The following is a 17,593-nucleotide window of genomic DNA, read 5'->3' as shown; positions in this document are numbered from 1 at the left end:
CCTTGAATGTTGGAAATCCATGTCATTTGCCTACAAAACCCATGGTGTGCGCTACTGTGGGTCATCCGGCTACCTTACATCTAATGGTACTCATGTTAGTCTGTCTCAGATGGCTCTCTCTCAGTCTTCCCACCTAGGAGCTTACCCAGAGTACCTCACCAAAACAGCAAAGGAGCACAGAAACCCTGGCCTTGGTCATCTGAGTAGATCACGCTATCCTTGCTAATCTTTTTGGTCACAGCAAGGCAATGGCTAAGCCCCTACAAACACACAGAGAAGTGAGCACTGACCACCAAGGAACTAGAAAAGACATGACCATAGCCCAAGACAACTTCTTTAGAAATATGATCTCTCCATGTGAGTGAGAAAGGGAAGTGGGCATTTTTATGTGTGTGGATGTATGTACAAATACATGTACATGTATGTGAATTGTGTAGAAGCTAGAGGACAACCTTAGGTGTTTCCTCAAAGTATGCCAATTGTGATTTTTGAAGCAGGTCTCTCTCTCTTTCTCTCAAACACACACACACACACACACTTTCTCTCTCTGTCTAGCTGACAACTCAACTCAACAATCAAATCTCAGATATTCTCTCAATTCTACTCCCAATCCTATGAGAGAATTAAAAGAATGCCATCACACCTAGATTTTGGGCCCAGGGGAGGGGGGAGGAAGGGTCCTCTGGGACAAGCTCAGGTATTCATGTGCACAAGGCAGGACCCTAATGACTGAGCTATCTCCTTAGTCCCAGAAGTTGACGTATTTAAACAATAGTCTACTTTATCATTATTAGTTCACACTCTCCAATCATGTTAGTCTCTATCATGGTGACTATTTCACGTGGCGACTATTTCTGTACACAGTGACTAACACTACTGTGTTAATCACCAGAAGGTAGTCCCCGGGGAGGGGGAGGGTTGACAAGTTACTTACATTATTATAGACTGAACGATTTGGATCTCTCCTTCATTTTGCACAAATCAGTCCTTTAATTGATCTCCCTACAGAGAACAGAAATCAGACTATATGAGACCTGGGTGATAATAAGTATGTGATTTCAAATACGTAAGTTTTACATTTAACGTGTTCAATTGTTTTGATTGCGCAGAACAGTATGTACTGTGTACATGTGGAATCCTGGAAAGCCACAAGAGGGTGAGGCCATCAGATCCCCTGGAACGGGGTTACAGGCAATTGCAGGTGGACACGTGGGTCCTAGGAACTGAATCTGGGCCCCTTCTCGAGCAGTGAGTGCTTTTAGCTGCTGAGCCATTTCTCTGGCAGACTTTTAAATTAAAATGGGTATTTTCTAGTAACCGACCCACTTTCAACTCTTGACAGATATGTCATCCATCCTGAGTACACAACGGCCTTTGAAATATATAATCTCACAGGTTAAGAAAGTGAAAGTTGCTTTTTTTTTTGTGGCTGTACAGAAGTCATTAGCATAGCTAGGATGCTGGGGCTTAGTATCTGAATCCTGAACAAGTGAGTATGTGGGAAGCACCACAGTGCCCTGAAATGAGGTTTAAAACCAATATGGCCCAGTGACAGTGTCATGAAATGAGTATAGAGGACAGAATGGTCCTCATATTCAGGCCATGTCACCTTCCTGTATGACCACGGGCAAGCTACTAAAATTTACTAGGCTTCTGTTTCTCCATCCATCAAAAGAGGTTGACACAATCTTTATTTGGCTAGTGTGCTATTTAAAGATGATGGCACAGACTTCTTTGTCACTTGTTTGTATCTCTTTGATACTAAAGTACTAATCTAAGACAGAAGCTGGAGCAATGGATGAGTGATTAAGAGCAATTGCTGCTCTTCCAAATGGCACAGATTCAGGTCCCAGTACCCACATGGTCGCTCACAATCTTTTGTGACCCCAGACCCAGGGATTATGATATTCTTTTTTGGCTTCTAAGGGCACTATATGTCTGCACATGTAGGAAAAAAAAAAAAAAAACACCCATACACATAACATGAAAACAAAAGCTTGCTTTAAAAAGAGTTAACCTTAAGAGATCAAGAGGAAATTAATTAGGTCATAATTCTGATTGTGACCTTGAAATCATACATAGCACATTTAGGCAAAACAAACCAAAACTCTATCAATGAGTCTTTTCAGAGTCACTCTGTAGTTCTTGAGAGTTCCAAAGATTTAGGACACTTTGATATGTACTAGATTCCATGAAATGTCTTTAGCAAGTTGGTGTTGTTAGAAAACTACACAGCTCCAGGAAGCCACACGATTTCTTCTGACTTGCAGCATCCCGGAATAAATCTATATCTCTGTGATGTAGCTTCGCTCTCTGTCTATACCCTTCTCAGAATGCTTGACAAGAACACACCTTTAAGATGAGATGTATCCTCCTCTCCTTCTGCCTCTGCCTCTCCATCTTTGTCTTCCTCCTTTGTACTATGCATGATCAAATGCTATGGCTTTAAGCTAATTTAAATTCTAAGCAACAGTGCGGTGCTTGCTCCCTTCATTTTGCACCTCAATGGTACAAAGCCAGGATCACCGCACCAGGCTCCACAGGGCAGCCTGTAGACAGAGAACCATCATTCCAACAGTATGTTCTTTTGACACTTTTCTTTGAAGTCTGGCTTTTTCCCCAAAGCAGCTGAGGTCCCTCCCCCATCACTGTCACCCTCTGCCTCCAGGCTCTATCTGAGTCACTCTCCTCTCCATTAAATCCTTGGGTTCCTGTGGGGAGGAGAGTGGCCCCCACTGGCCCAGGCCTATTTCTCCAGGTTATATATGTCACCATTTTCCATGCCTTTAACAAGACTCAATTAAAAATTAATCAGTCCAGCATGGCAATTTGGAGTGGTAATTGTTTCTTTTCCTGACTCTGTGGCCATAGGCTAAAAGCACACCCAGTCCCTAAATTAATCATCTAATTGGGATTTTTCCATACTCCAGACACTCAGCCTTCCCGCCGTCCCAGCAATGTGCTGTGTGACCTTCGTAATTAGATTGCCTTGGTGTCCACTCCATGCCTTTCTCTTTACTTTCTCTTCCAACTCCCTCTAGTGAAATGGAAAGTAGCCACAAAGGCTGTTTAGCTGACTCGCTCCAATGGCTAAAAGACTTTCTCTCCAAAAGATAAAAACAGCAACACCAGAAAGATCTGGAAATAATATTTCAGATTAATATTACAAAACTAGTTACTATACAATGGGAGACCTAGGATTGTTAAGTAAGTAGGATATATTAATTTAGGGTTCACAATGCGGATTTCAAATATATGAGGAAAGAGCTGAAAAGATGGCTCAGTGGTTAGAAGCATAAAACTCTCTTTCAGAGGATCTGAGTTCAATTCCTGGCATACACATCAGGGGCTCACAACCCCCTGTAACTCCAGCTCCAAGGATCAGACTCCTCTGGCCTCTATGTGTGCCTGCACTCAGGTGCATACATGTAAATACAATCCAAAGAAGTCTATGAGGAAATATTGACTATAACATTATAGTACATCCTTCAAGGTAAAGAATTATGATGAGGAAAAGCAAGTTATGGAAAAGCATAGGAATATATTAACTTAATCATATGTATATGCAATGTCTACATAGATAAAACACACATATATGTAAAAGTATATGTACATAAGTCATCTCTAGAAGGAGGAACAAGAAGTTAATACCAGTTACCCTTGGAAATGCAATTGAAATACAAGTGCAGAAGACTGAACACAGAATTGTCACCATATCTCCTTAGTAGGCCTTGGAAATTGTATGTTTGTCTACATGTTTCTACTTCTGAAATTAGGTAACACTAGTTAGTTTATAGTTGAAACATGGTGTATTTACATGCATGAAAATAAGTCAATGTTAAGTTTAAATATATTTTTTATATGGAAGGTGAAATAAAGTTGAAATTAATCATCAGGTAATATGTCAGACCAAACATTTTCTCATTTATGGTTCACAGAAACCCTTCAAGGCCAAGTATCCTTATGTCTCCTTTTGTTTAATAAATGAATGTATTGAGCATCAAAAGGAAGATCGGGTAATAGCAAATATATTAGTGTTTATTCATGATAGGTAACACACACACACATACAAATGTACACACACATTCAAACATTCTTCCCAAAGGCAAGATGAATAGCAATCTTTTCACTTCTTTGTTCCTGCAATGGAAAAAAAAAAAAAAAAGAATGTCTTCCTTCCTAATCCACTCATTTTCAACCTTCTCTTGAGTTTTAGTCTCTCCTGAAGAGATGGCTTCAGATTCTTTTGAATATCTCATGTGAAAAAAAATTAAAGTTTTTAATGTTAATCTTCATCTGTGTCCATCTACAATACAATAAAACCTACTTCTCCCTTTTCTCCTCTTCCTCCTCTTTCCTCTCCTCCTCCTCCTAACCATTGGCTCTCCAAATTCCTGGCACATAGTTAAGAAATGAAATTCCACTGAGTTCTATAACCACATCCTTCTGAAATAGCTGATCTTCATTATCAGCTTGAGCAGATTTAGAAGCATGTAGCAGACATACTTCTGTTATCCAGAAAGGATTAGATGATCCTGGAAGAGCCACCCAGATTATGGGTGACACCATCCCTTGGACTGGAATCCAGGCTGAGAAGAAAGGAGAGGAGAGAGCAAGCTGAGCACCAGCATTCACCTCTCTGCTTCCTGCTAGCAGGTGCACCGTGACTGGAGGCCTCGTGCCCCTCCTGCCATGCCTGTCCATCGTGATGAACTAGACTCTCAAACTGCAAGCCCTTATAAATCTCCCTTCCTTATGTTGCTTTCTGTCAGGTTACTTCAATGGGTGAAATACTTAATATACCACCCAACTTCCAACTGTGCTAGTGGCAGATGTATTTTTGAACTATGAACCACAGCACAGAATGTTAGATGTGAATATTGGTAATAAAGGTGACAACTGTTTATCTGTATTTGCAGTTTTCAGCCTCATGAGGGTTATATCTCTTTAACTGCTGTATTTTCTTCTGCCTAAAAAACTGATCCCTGGACAGTAATAAATGAAACACATATCTGAAGTTTACTTTGTATGACTTTATAGTTGTAAAACTAATTGATTGCCACTGTTTTCACTTTTTTGAGATTATTTGTATAAGAAATAATATTCCCAATGTATGACCTTAACATTTCACTTAACAGAACTGAGGATGTAGAAGGATGCACTTTGGAGGAGGCTAGTGTTGTTGGTGGTAATGTTGTTGTTTGTGGTGGTGGTGTTGGTAGTGTGTGTGTGTGTGTGTGTGTGTGTGCGCACACATATGCCTGTGCCTACTGTGATGTATACAAGTATACAAGTATGTCCCTTAACACAGTGCACATATGTGCAGAGGCCAGAGGAGGGCTTCTGGTGGTTTCCTTTCTTTCTTTTCACTTTATTGCCTTGAACCAGAACCTCTCACTGAACCAGAACCATTTTGAATAGGCTGGCTGGCTAGCGAACTCCAAAATCTGGAGTCACAGACTCATACCCAGACTCAGCTTTGTGCATGGGTACTGAGAATTCTAGCTCAGGTCCTCATGCTTACTGAGGACCTCTTATCCTCTTAGTCATCCCCCATCTTTGGCTTTGGTGTTCTGGTGCCTGAATCAGTTTACTGCAACTACCATGCCAGTACCATTGCTTATTGCAAGGCTAAGGGGTATCAGTGAGTCTCTTTTTTAAAAAGTGTCAGTTTCTTCCCAGGAGATGTATGTCACTGGAACAGGCAGATCTGCTTTTATTAGACTAACTCAATCTTTATCAAGACAAGCACTTATCTCTTTAGAAAAAACACTTATGGGAATCAAGCCAGTAAAATGATGCCTGCGTGTGCCACAGTCCGCGCTCGGCTAATAAGCCTGAAGTGAGAACAAGGCCTGCTTGCCCAGGGCTCCCAGGGTTGTTTCAAAGATCCTAGCCAGACACAACAAAATCAGTCACCCAGCTTCTCGTGGCCTGTTCTAGATGCCACTGAAATGATTTCCCTGACTCTCTGTAAATGGCAACAGGCCCTAGACATTTCATCCAGGCAGAAGGAATGGAATTTGAAGCCAGCAGGAAGCTCTGGTCTCTTTATTGCTCCTATCGTGAAAACTCAAGAAGACCCTCTGACCTCTGACCTCTTCTTCTCCATGGTCCAGTTTGCCTGAGGGGCTCCTTTTCATGGCCATCCTGCTTTTCCCTCTCCCTTTCCTTCCTCCCTGGTCAACCTCACCTGTGATCACCCAGGGCAGCAGGACAGGCAAGCCCTCCCCTAACCCTGATAACAGGGTTACATGACTGTAATTACAGGCTTGTCCTTCCCAGCTTCCCAAATGACAGTCACTGTCGAATCTCAATCTTCTTGGTCACATGGAATCAATTACTGAGCAAAATTAGGAGGTTAAATTTCTCCCAAATGAGATGTGCCTTTTAGCTCTGCTTTCTCTTTCTCTCCAGCTGGTAGCTTATTGGGCTGTATTGTTCTCCAGCCCAAGGAACAAAGTTCCATTCGGAAGGATCTCCACAAGAGTTGGTTTGAAAAGGAAACTCCATCATCGGTCCCCATGCTGAATAGAGAGGCTGTTCTGGGCCGAACAGCATGGATGGCTAATCATGAGAATTTGTACTGGGTGGGCCTGAGATTAATTCTGCAAGCACAAATAAAATCTACCAGGTCATATACTCTTCTTTAGATATGCTGGTCCTACAGTACAGGGACCCATCATTTGATCCAACTGCGCTTCTAGAAGCTACTGTGAAGATAAGCCATTGCTTTCTTTAGGATGAATCTCTAACTAGGACAAGATGACTCTGTGCAAGCAGTAAGATAGAAGTCAGACTGGATGTAATGTGATGTCTCTTCTGAGTGATGATAGCAAGATATCACGTCTGACAAACAGTGGTAATGTTAATAATGGGCCTATAATTTACTCATTGCGTGCCACCATTTGGGAAATGCTATGTATCCTCTTCCTCACTGGGGTACCAAGAATGTGGATAACTTGCTCATGTTCAGACAACAGTTAAGGGCCAGAATCAGAATATGAAGCCAGGTGATCTGAAACCAGAGCCCACACTTGGAAAGCCTTGCCCTGTGAGAGATCCCCCTGCCCCCATATTCGGTGGTTACTTTTCTTCATTTCTTCACGTGAAAGAAACACCTTAGAGGAGGAGGAGGGGTCTGCCCTGGGTTACAGTTCCAGCAATAGAGTCTATTGAGACAGGAAGGGCACCACAATGGAACAGCTCAAGGCATATTGGCTGAGGCTCCAAGCAGGTGATGACATCCTCAGGGGGAGTAAGGAGGCAGAGAACTGCTATTTGCCCTGGAGTGAGTTATAACCCATAAGACAGCCCCTAAAGCCCCATATTTATCAGATAGGTCCCATGTTCTAAAGGTCCACAATGTCTCAAAACAGCACCCCCTCTGGAGGACGGTACTATCCACAGCATAACAACGTAGTTATAAGTTCCAAGGAAGAGAGCTCTGACCTCTGGGGAATCAGAAGCATGCAGATGCTAGCTAATAGACTAGCAGGACATTCTGTTCCCAGTAGACACTGAAACAATATTTTTTTTGCAAGCAGAAAGCGACACATGCACATTCTTCTACTCATAATTTTTCAGATCAGTAATATGTGATTTCCGGATTCAGAATGAAGAGAAGACCCAAGTCTCTAGTTTCTCCTTACATTTCTTCCCTTCTAACCACTATCCATGACTTCTCATCTCACAGACTCAGCTTCCTTCCTAGAGAAAGGACCTCCCTGATCAAAACTGGGCCACTGGCCCAGGGCTCCTGAGCCTTAGCCTTTTCCCCATTTAGTATCTTCACCATAGGTGTGGAAGCAGACCTCGTAAAAGGGCCTTTCTCGTTATTATTATTTTGTGGTCAAAAGGTTGCATACACTATTTTTTTTTCTGCTGCTAAAGCTTAGAAAGGGTGGAAAGCAAAATATTTTGATAATTATTCTGGCCATCGGGTTACATAAGAGCCCCTACAGCTTTCTGCATCAAACTTGAACAGTCAAAACCACAAATTCTGTTTTTGCAGCCATAAAACATTCATGGCACAAAAAGAGGGGGAGAGGAGAGAGAGAGGGGGGAAGAAAATAATAAAATCCATTTTCCATTCGCTTGAAACTTATAAAATTTAATGTGGTGAAAAATGACAGTTTACTCCCCATGGAAAACTGTTTGGAGCCATGGCTGGTAGGCATGGTAGACAGACTCTAATACAGGCTCGCAACCGTTGGATAATGCAAGACATCAAGTGCTGGCAGGGGCTGTCCCCAGGTGAGCTGTGTAAGAAGGACGCACACACGGCTTTAGATACTAGGTGACTGTGGTTAAAGGCAAGGAGAACAGGATCTTTATTTATTTTTAAAAATATTTTGAGATGCAGTTTGGCTGGGAGCACACTTGTTTAGCATGCACGGCTTCTAGGGTTCTGCCATATTGATGCTGTATAAAGCAGTGAAGGAGCGCACACTGGTAATCCCAGAATCGGGGGGATGAAGGCAGAAGGATCAGAAGTTCAAGGTCATTCACAGCTACAGAGTGAGATCTGGGGCAGCCTGAGCTACCTGAGACCTTATTTAAAAATATATACATCAGGTCACTAGTTACAGCCTCCACATAGTGGAATACTGATGGCTTCCACCCCACCCCATCAGGATATCACTCTAAGGTCACAGTCAAGACATCTAGTGGTAAGGCCCTAAAATAACAGGCAGAGGAGAGATGGGCGTGTCCTTGGAAATAAGCGATTTCTGTTCTATAAAGTTAGTGAGTGCGAGTTAACTATCTCCAACTCCGCTTTCAAGTCACCTTACACAAGAACTATAGAGACAGGAGTTCCCTGGTGTGTGGCTTGAGTGTTCCCCACAGTAGGAGGTACTTGAACCCTTGGTCCCCAGGTGATGGCATGGCTTCAGGATGTGATGTGGAGGAGTAGCCTTGCTGGATTGAAGTCCATCACTAAGGGGAGAGTTTGGGGGTTTAGAGCCTTGCCCATATCCAGTCCCCTCTCTCTACTTTGTGCTTTCAATTGAGGGTGTGATGTTTCAGCTTCCTGCTCTGGCCTCTCTGCTCGCCTGCTGCTGTACCTCTTACCACAATGGACTCTTATTCCTCTGGAACCCTGAGCCAAAACAAACTCTCTCTTCTTTAAGTTCTCTTTGGTCACGGTGTTTTATCACAGCAACGGAAAAGTAACTAATACGGTTGGGTAGCCAAATAAAGGGAGCATTGAACTAAATAATAATGGGAAATATGAACGAGCTAAGTTTGGTCCCCGGAACACACGTGGTTGAAATAGAGAATTGACTCTGGAAAGTTGTCCTCTGACCTCCACATGCATGATGTTCCTGTTATCTCCCTACAAATAAATAAATAAATAAATAAATAAACAAACAAACTAACAACTTCAATAAAAAAAAAAAAAAAAACCCTAAGTAACTGGACTATTTCTGAGTAAAATTGCTTTACTCTTATATTCAGCATTTGGCAGGGAGATGGTCCACATTGACTACCAACTTGACAAGACCTAGGATCATGTAGATACTAAGCCTCTGGTTATGCCGGTGGGGGGAGGGGGCTCTAGATTAGGTCATTCTCTAGACATGTCTGTGAGGAACTGCCATCATTACGTTCGCCTCTGCAAACGTCCGTGAGGGATTATCTAAAATGTTAACTTATATTTAGTTGCTTTCAGTTTTAGAACTTTTAGGTACTAAGTATTACATTACATTCCCCCCTCCCCACTGTTTGCACTTGTGTGTGTGTGCTATGTGCGCCTGCTATGTTTTCATGTATGTGTGCATTCATGTGTTCCTATGTGTGGAGGTCTGCGGTTGGTATCCAGAGTCTTCCTTCATGCATGCAACGGCCCTGTCATATCCAGAAAGTGATGTTTTGATGCAATCATCCACCAACTCTTGCCCTTATAATCTTTCTGGTCCCTCCCTTCCACATGCTCTCTGAGGTCTGAGAGAAGAAGGTGTGATACAGATTCACATATAGACTTGAACACTCCACGATCTCTTATTGTCTTCATATTGAAGACTTGTGTGTCTCTGTATTAATCACCATCTATTACAAAAAAGAAAAAAGTTGCTCTGATGAAGTTAAGAGATGCACTAATCTATGGGTATAAAGATAAGTACTTAAGAAACAGTTTAATGTTATATCTATTTACCATAATAGTTGTAGTTTCTCTACTAGGGCCTCTGACCTACCAGCCATGCCTGCTGGCTAAGGCAAGAGTACCTGGCATGAGTTTTGCCGCATGAAAAGGTTTTGAGTCCAAACAGAAAGTATCTGGTTATTCCCATAACATCCATGACACTATTACATCAAGGGGCATATCTTGCCAGGGCCAGTGAATAACATTTACGATTACTCTTACTTTCTGATAGCATGCATACTCTAGTACCACCTTTCAGCACTATGAAATCCAGCTGGTAGGGACGAAGCTTCTGGCTCAACCCAGGCTTGATTTCTCCATGCCCTATGACTCAAGTCTGTGGTGTCTTCAGCAATAGGGCCTAACAATCCAGTTCTGAAAAGCAATCAAGTTCAAGGCAATTTCCTATACTGTTGAGTGCCCCAGGCTCAATACCTGGAAAACAAATACCCAAAGCTTGGCACTGAATGTTGTGTTTAATAGACTTCATTGTTTACAGGAGGTATTGCCCCCTGTTACATGGAGACATCATTTAAAACCTTTTAATGCCTGCCCTTATATGTGTAGATTTCAGGTAGCCTCGACAACCGTATGTTTCCATGTGGAACTTTCAAAGCTCTTTAATGTTAGCTGTTCCTTCCCCACACCCTCTCTTCTACTCTGCTCTCCATCTCACAAGCCATTCAGAAATATCCAACAGCTTCAAAAGGTGAGATGAAGAAATGGACTAGTCTGCGATGAAGAAAAATTAATACTGTCAGTTAAAAACCATGGTACTTACTTCTCCTTGTTAAAAACTGGCATATTTGAGCATCAAATACAGTTAAATATCTTTAAAGAAATATCTAAATACTTCTTGCTTGATATGTGGAAAATTTAATGCAAAGTAGGGTGATGCTTAAGTGATTAAAATGCTTGCCACACAAGCAATTGAGACAGAGTTCAGATCCCCAGAAACCACATAAATGTATGGGCATGGTAGCCACCTATATAATTCTAGCCTTAGAAAGAGGGCGATGGGAGATTTCCAGACCGAGCTAGGAAGTGAAATCAGCTCTATCAGTGAGCTCTGGGTCTGACTGAGAGACTGCTTCAAAAGAATAAGGTGGAGGGACATGAAGAAAGATTCTGAATATCAACCACAGACCTCCACTCATATATACCATGTGCACATGCACACAAACATGCATGAAAACGTACATACACATGTGTACACATAACACACTCACAAATGTACAAAAAGTGAAGAGAGAAAAACTAAATGTAATACTTAGTACATAAAAAACAAAACAAAAAAAAAAAACAATAAAAAGAAATAAATGTAAGACAGAGACCCTGAAACAAGCATGGCCCTTAGCACCTTCTAAGAACTCAATACCAAACCCATGGTTCCTTATTATTGTTCATACATTCTCAGGTATTTCCAGGCAATGCGGTGAGAAGGTGAACATATTTTTCATTTATTATGTTGTTTTTACAGAGTTACTCTGGCTGACCCCACACAAACACAGAGAAGCAGAAGCCTCAGGCCAGAACAAAGGAAACCTATGCATTTCGTTCATGCAGCAATTTGGGGTGACTGTGGTTTGGGGTCAAGATCTTCCAGAAAACCACTTAATCCTACAAGTTTCTTCTGAGTCCACAGGCAACGTAAATCCCATCTGATGGGTGCACTTCATATGGAAGGCTCAGAATGGTCTACAGCAGCAGTTCTCAACCTGTGGGCTGAGATCCCACTCGGGGTCACATATCAGATATGCTGCATGTCAGATACTTATATTACAACTCATAACAGTAGCAAGATTATAGCTATGAAGTGGCAAGAAAAACAATCTTACGGTGGTGGAGTCACCACAACGTGCGGAACTGTATTAAAGGGTCACGGTTCAGGAAGGTTGAGAACCACTGCTCTAGGGCATGCAGTCAACGTGTTTTGAACCCTGAAAAAAATAGGAGACTATTGATTAAGAGATAGGAAATGTTCAGCCCCTTTGAAATTCTAGCAGGGCAAGAAACCATAGGATGGCACCTGCTTCACACAATCCTTGACTGTTTCCCATGACCCCCTTTTTACTTTAGTGCTCAGGTTCATACACTCTGCAGTCAGGCTTTCATGTCTAGACTTCACTACTTATTAGTAGTGGGATCTTTAATGAACCAGTTAGCCACTGTTTTTTTTTTTGTTTTGTTTTGTTTTCGTTATACATGTGTGGATGCATGTAATTGTATGTGTTTGTGTGTGTGTGTGTGTGTTTCTGCATGTGTGTTTACGTGTGTATGGGTAAAGTTGCATGTGAAGGCAGAAGCACAACTGTGGGTGTCTGCCTCAGGGACACCATGCACCGCCTTTGAAATAGAGTCTCCCACCCACCTGAAGCTCACCAATTAGGTGAGGTTGACCAGTGAGCCCCAAGCATGTTCTGGTCTGGGGTTCCCAGCACTGGGACTACACACGCACACCATGGTATCTGGCAGCTTTAAACCTGGAGCTTTAACTCAAGTCCTTGTGCTTGTAATGTAAAAGTTCACTAGAGGAACTATCTCTTGGTCTCATAATCACTTCTGTTGTATTTCTCACGCATAATGTGAGGATAATATTGCACGTACCTCATAGTGTCCTTACACACACAAAACTGCTTATTGCCACGTCTGATAGACATTGGCCTTTAATGTGTCAGTCAACAGTCATTATTGTTAGTTATATACAAGCACATATAAAGAAGTCTGACCACACATATGATGTCAAACTTATCTACTGCTAACATTCCTATTGCTAAAGGAGCGACATCTGAGAACTGCCTCCCTGTCTTTAGGCTTCAGTGTTCACCCATAGCAAATAATAAGGAGACAGAGAATCCCACATTCCTGTTGGACCCATTCTCACTTCTGAAAGCTCCATTCGTTCCTGAAATCATCCGCCAGTGTTTGTGCAGCACCAGATCAGACAGAGAAAAGAGCAAAAAGTAGTAGAGAAAGAGGCTTCATCAGTCAGGGAGGAGCCAGCCATGGTGACATGTAATAGTCATGTATTCATGCACTGCTTCTGCACACACAGAATGGCACAACACTTACAGGATGCCAGAGGGATCCAGGGGGAGTTGAAGGAGGATTGACATCAGAAGAGACATTTGGCCCAGTCTTGGAAACAAAGGAAGGAACTAACCTAGCAGGGGCAGGGAGAAAAGAAGAGAATAGTTGGCAAGAAGATGCCACAAAAGTTCTTTCATGTCAAGGTAGTCAGCTGTGATGCAGTGATCAAACAGAGAGGTTCATAGAAAGGATCACTGTCAGGTCTCTCTGCTTCCCACCATGCATAAAATTAAGCTAAGAAGTAAAAACATACATCATTTGCAGAGCTGTATACAAGCCTCAAATGGAAAGGAAATAATTCCCAGAATGAACCCTGCCAGCATTCTCTTGCTTAGTAACAGCAAACTTCATTTGCTGCTGAAAAACAAATCCCCCATGCATGCTTGCTTTCCATAATCAAAATCGTTTTATTAACACACCAAAGAGAAAGAAATAATATTTATTGTGTCTCTTGCATGTACTTCTTACGGACATGGCATTAGCCTCATATGGAAACACTTTGACAGGCCTCTGAAAATAATTCCTTAACCACAAACACATCCTCTGCTTGTCTGATCTCAAATTGCTCTGAGTAAGTATCACAATTTCGGGTCAGGTTGGAGGCTATGACAGGCACTATCAGCCCATTAGATAGGAATGATCTATGAGGTGGAGGGTGGGTGTTTTGACACAGGAGAAAGTGCCAGTGAGAAGCTTGCCTCAGGCTCTGTGGAGTGCCCACCTTCCTATGGTCTTCCCAGTCCCACCTGAAGACTCTCAACAGGGGCTCGTCAACAGGAATGAATGAATGGAGGAACAATGGACGGTCTTGCTGTGTTCATCGCCCAGATACCATCTCAGGATCTCAGTGAGGTACAATTATTGGAAGCACAATAACACAGATCGGATTTCACATCGGAGCCTTGGATATGAGAATCTCAGAGATGCAGGGATACAAGCAACCGCTCTGGCTTCACCCTGGCCTCACACCACGCATCTACCCTTGTTGCTGCCCTTCTTTCCCTTCCAGCTTCTAATTGGCTGACACCTGATCCTCATGGCTGTTTCATTTTCTGAGCACACAGGCCACTTGAGACCAGCTGATATGTGTGGGAAAGTGGCAGCCATGTTCCCTGCACCTGCTGTGGCTGCCCAAGGCCCCTCCCTTCCTGCCTTTCCCATTATGCTCCACCTTACCCTGTTTCAACAGTAGCAAAAAAGAAGTCAAAGTAGCTAGCATTCATCCTGAACACATGCAAAAAAAAAAAAAAAAAAAAAAAGGCCAGAGAGTTTCCTTGTACCTCTTTCCCATGTAAATCCTGCCCAGTGACCTATTTCAATAGCAAATAGCAATCCTATCTCTTTTCAGAGTTACAGAATGTAAGAACCAGAAAGGGCAACAAGAAAACTCTTTATGCTAATGGCCTAAGTAACATTATACACACACACACAAGACACTACTACAAAACTACTCATATTTGGTATCCCTAAGAAGACCATATCTATTGCTTTTGTGGAAATAAACAGATTCCAGATCAAAGACTCCAGGGACTTTTGACTTTCAAGAGAATAGGCTGAAATCCTAATCAAGGTCACAGCAACTTCCTTGGAATGTAGACAGAGGCAGAGCCATTGTGTAGGCAGATTGTAACAAGCAACAGGCAACAGAAAGCCAGCAGCTGCCTTCTCAAGCCACTGGGCAACAAAGAATCAAGACCAAATCTGAAAGTCTGATGGACAAGCTCTTGGGTGGTGGATATTGTGTTAGATGGTACACATTCCCTGGTAGTGAAAATACATCACAAGACCTGGAAACGAGAAGGATCCATTAAGTCAGGTAGGTACTGCCTTTGTCAGCATGGGGCATGGTTCCCAGAGAATACTTCTTAGCTGCCCCTTGGGCTGAGCACTGGCAGCCATGCCATTCTATCCACCTCAGTGGAGCACAATCCATCTCTCTATGGTATCCGGTTTCTGTTATGAAATTAAACTTTGGCCTTTGAAAGCATTGTTCCATACCAAACCAGCCCTTCATAGAAGGTTTTCATTAAGGACCAGGCATAGCCCTTGGAGGGGACCGGAAAGGTCATTTTATCCATCCCTCTACCTCCGGGCAGGTCTGGAGTGAAATGACACCAGCCTGGGTCTTATTATAAAGTTCCCATAGCCAGCAGTCTCATAGCCCCTGCTGTAATACTGTTCTCCCATAACCTACATGGTTGGAAAATGCTTCCTGCAACCCACACAAAAACCTTCTCACTGCAATTGAGAAATACTTTCCTAGAGCAGCACATCACTGATTACGAAGTGGAGCACATCATACACATCCCCAAAGAGGAAGCCAACATCACTCTGCAGGATCCTCTTTACTTTCCACCCACCTCCTGCTGCTGTCTGAGTTTTCAAGACAGGCAGTGTTTTAGAAGGAAAAGTCTTTCTTTCCCTTTTTACTATTCATGGGTAGTTTGTAAAATTGGTTGTGGGTAAAGATAACAGTAAAAGTGGAACAGAAGGCCCCAGAGAGTCAGGTTTTGAGCTTCCTTGACCCTTAGTGGCCTTGGGATCTGTTTAACTACATACTAGTTTCATTTTATCATATGGAAAGAATTGAGACATTATTGAACCAATTAAATATGCAAATAAACAGAATCCAGATTTTTTTTAAAGTATCTACCACTCAATAAGTAAATTACATTACATCGTTATCCCCTTTCCCCCATTACTCAAAGGTCCATTTGCTTGCAAGGTTAGCTCTTTGCATGGTTGAAATATCACCTAGCCCTGCACATCACTGATTTTTAAGGAAATCTCTCTCTAGCTGATTCCTGTGTTGTGATTTCAGCATCCTACCTTGGGAATTCAAGGGTTCTTATTGGCTGCTGGGTATGTTTGGAGGTCATTTTTTGATTGGTGACTGCCCACTGTGGGCAGTGCTGCCCCTAGACAGGTGGGCCTGGGTTGTATAAGCAATGCAGCTGGGCAAGCCAGGGAGCTGCATTCCTCTGTGGGTTTCTAATGCAGCTCTTGTCCTGAGTCCCTTTTGGTTTCCCTCAGTGAGAAGCTGTGAGCTGAAATAAACCCTCTCTTCCCCCAAGTTGCTTTTGACCAGTGTTTGCCTATTACTGCCAACTCTCTACTGTCCTGATCTTGGTTATTGTAAAGGAATTGAAAGTCTGGAACAGCAAACTGTCTTTTGTTCTTGTTTACTTGAACTGTTCTTTTCCAAATGGCTTCTGACATATCTCCATTGTCTTTCAGTGAGGAGACAGGCTGATACTCAGGGCAGGTTTAGTCCTTTGAGGACAACTTCACAATCAAATGGCACAAAGATTCTCACTCACCATGTGGTGTTTTGAGGAAAGAAAGCAGAATAGATACTGTTCATGATATTTTCTTTTTCTTTTTTAATATTTATTTATTATTTATACAGTATTCTGCAGGGCAGAAGAGGGCATCAGATCCCATTATAGATGGTTGTGAGCCACCATCTTAATGTGGTTGCTGGGAATTGAACTCAGGACCTCTAGCAAGAACAGCCACTACTCTTAATGTCTGAGCCATCTCTCCAGCCCTCCATGATATTTTCGATTACTCATTACTCACTATTTGAAAAAAAAAATAAGTTTTAAGAATGGTTTATGCTAAGACACAAAAGTTTTCTTAATATAAAAATTTCTGAAGGGATCATGATAAGACTGGAGAAATATAAAATAGTTTTGTAAATTAGCCCACTATATTACATGTTTAATTCAACGTTTTGACAAACTGTGAAAGCATTGCATTGGAGAATGCAATAAAGAAAGCTACTGTTACTGCCTTTTGCCTTTTCTGTTGCATTACAGGGAAGGGAATGAGGAGAGAGGTGAAGTGTGTGTGTGTGCTGTGTGTGTGTGTGTGTGTGTGTGTGTGTGTGTGTGTGTGCTGTATTTCTGTGTATGTGGGCATGCATCTGCATGTGCAACCTTCCCTGTATGCACATGTGCATGTGTGTGTGGAAGCCAGAGGTCAACACTGGGTGTTTTCTACAATTGCTCTCCACCTTCATCTGTTAGTTAGGGTCTCTCTGACCCTGTAGCTCACAAATTTGGCTGGACAAGCTGGCCAGTCACTCCCACGCATCTTCTTATCCCCACTGCCCCAGTACTGAGATGACAGGTCTATGCCACTAGACCTGGCTCTTCCACTGGGGAACCAAACTCAGATTCTTATGTTTGTTTTACTGATGCAGCCATCTCCTGAGCTTCTGCATAAATGTTCTTTGGAGTTCTATCTTTTCCTAGCATTCTGCTTCCCTGGGCCTGACACATTCAGCAGCCAGCTTGGGACCACTAGAAAACTAACCACCTAACAATAAAAGAAAAAGAAAAAGAAAGAAAG

This window comes from Meriones unguiculatus, chromosome 7 (genome assembly GCF_030254825.1).
Source record: "Meriones unguiculatus strain TT.TT164.6M chromosome 7, Bangor_MerUng_6.1, whole genome shotgun sequence".
Taxonomy (NCBI): domain Eukaryota; kingdom Metazoa; phylum Chordata; class Mammalia; order Rodentia; family Muridae; genus Meriones; species Meriones unguiculatus.
Note: the sequence above shows the minus strand (reverse complement) of the source record.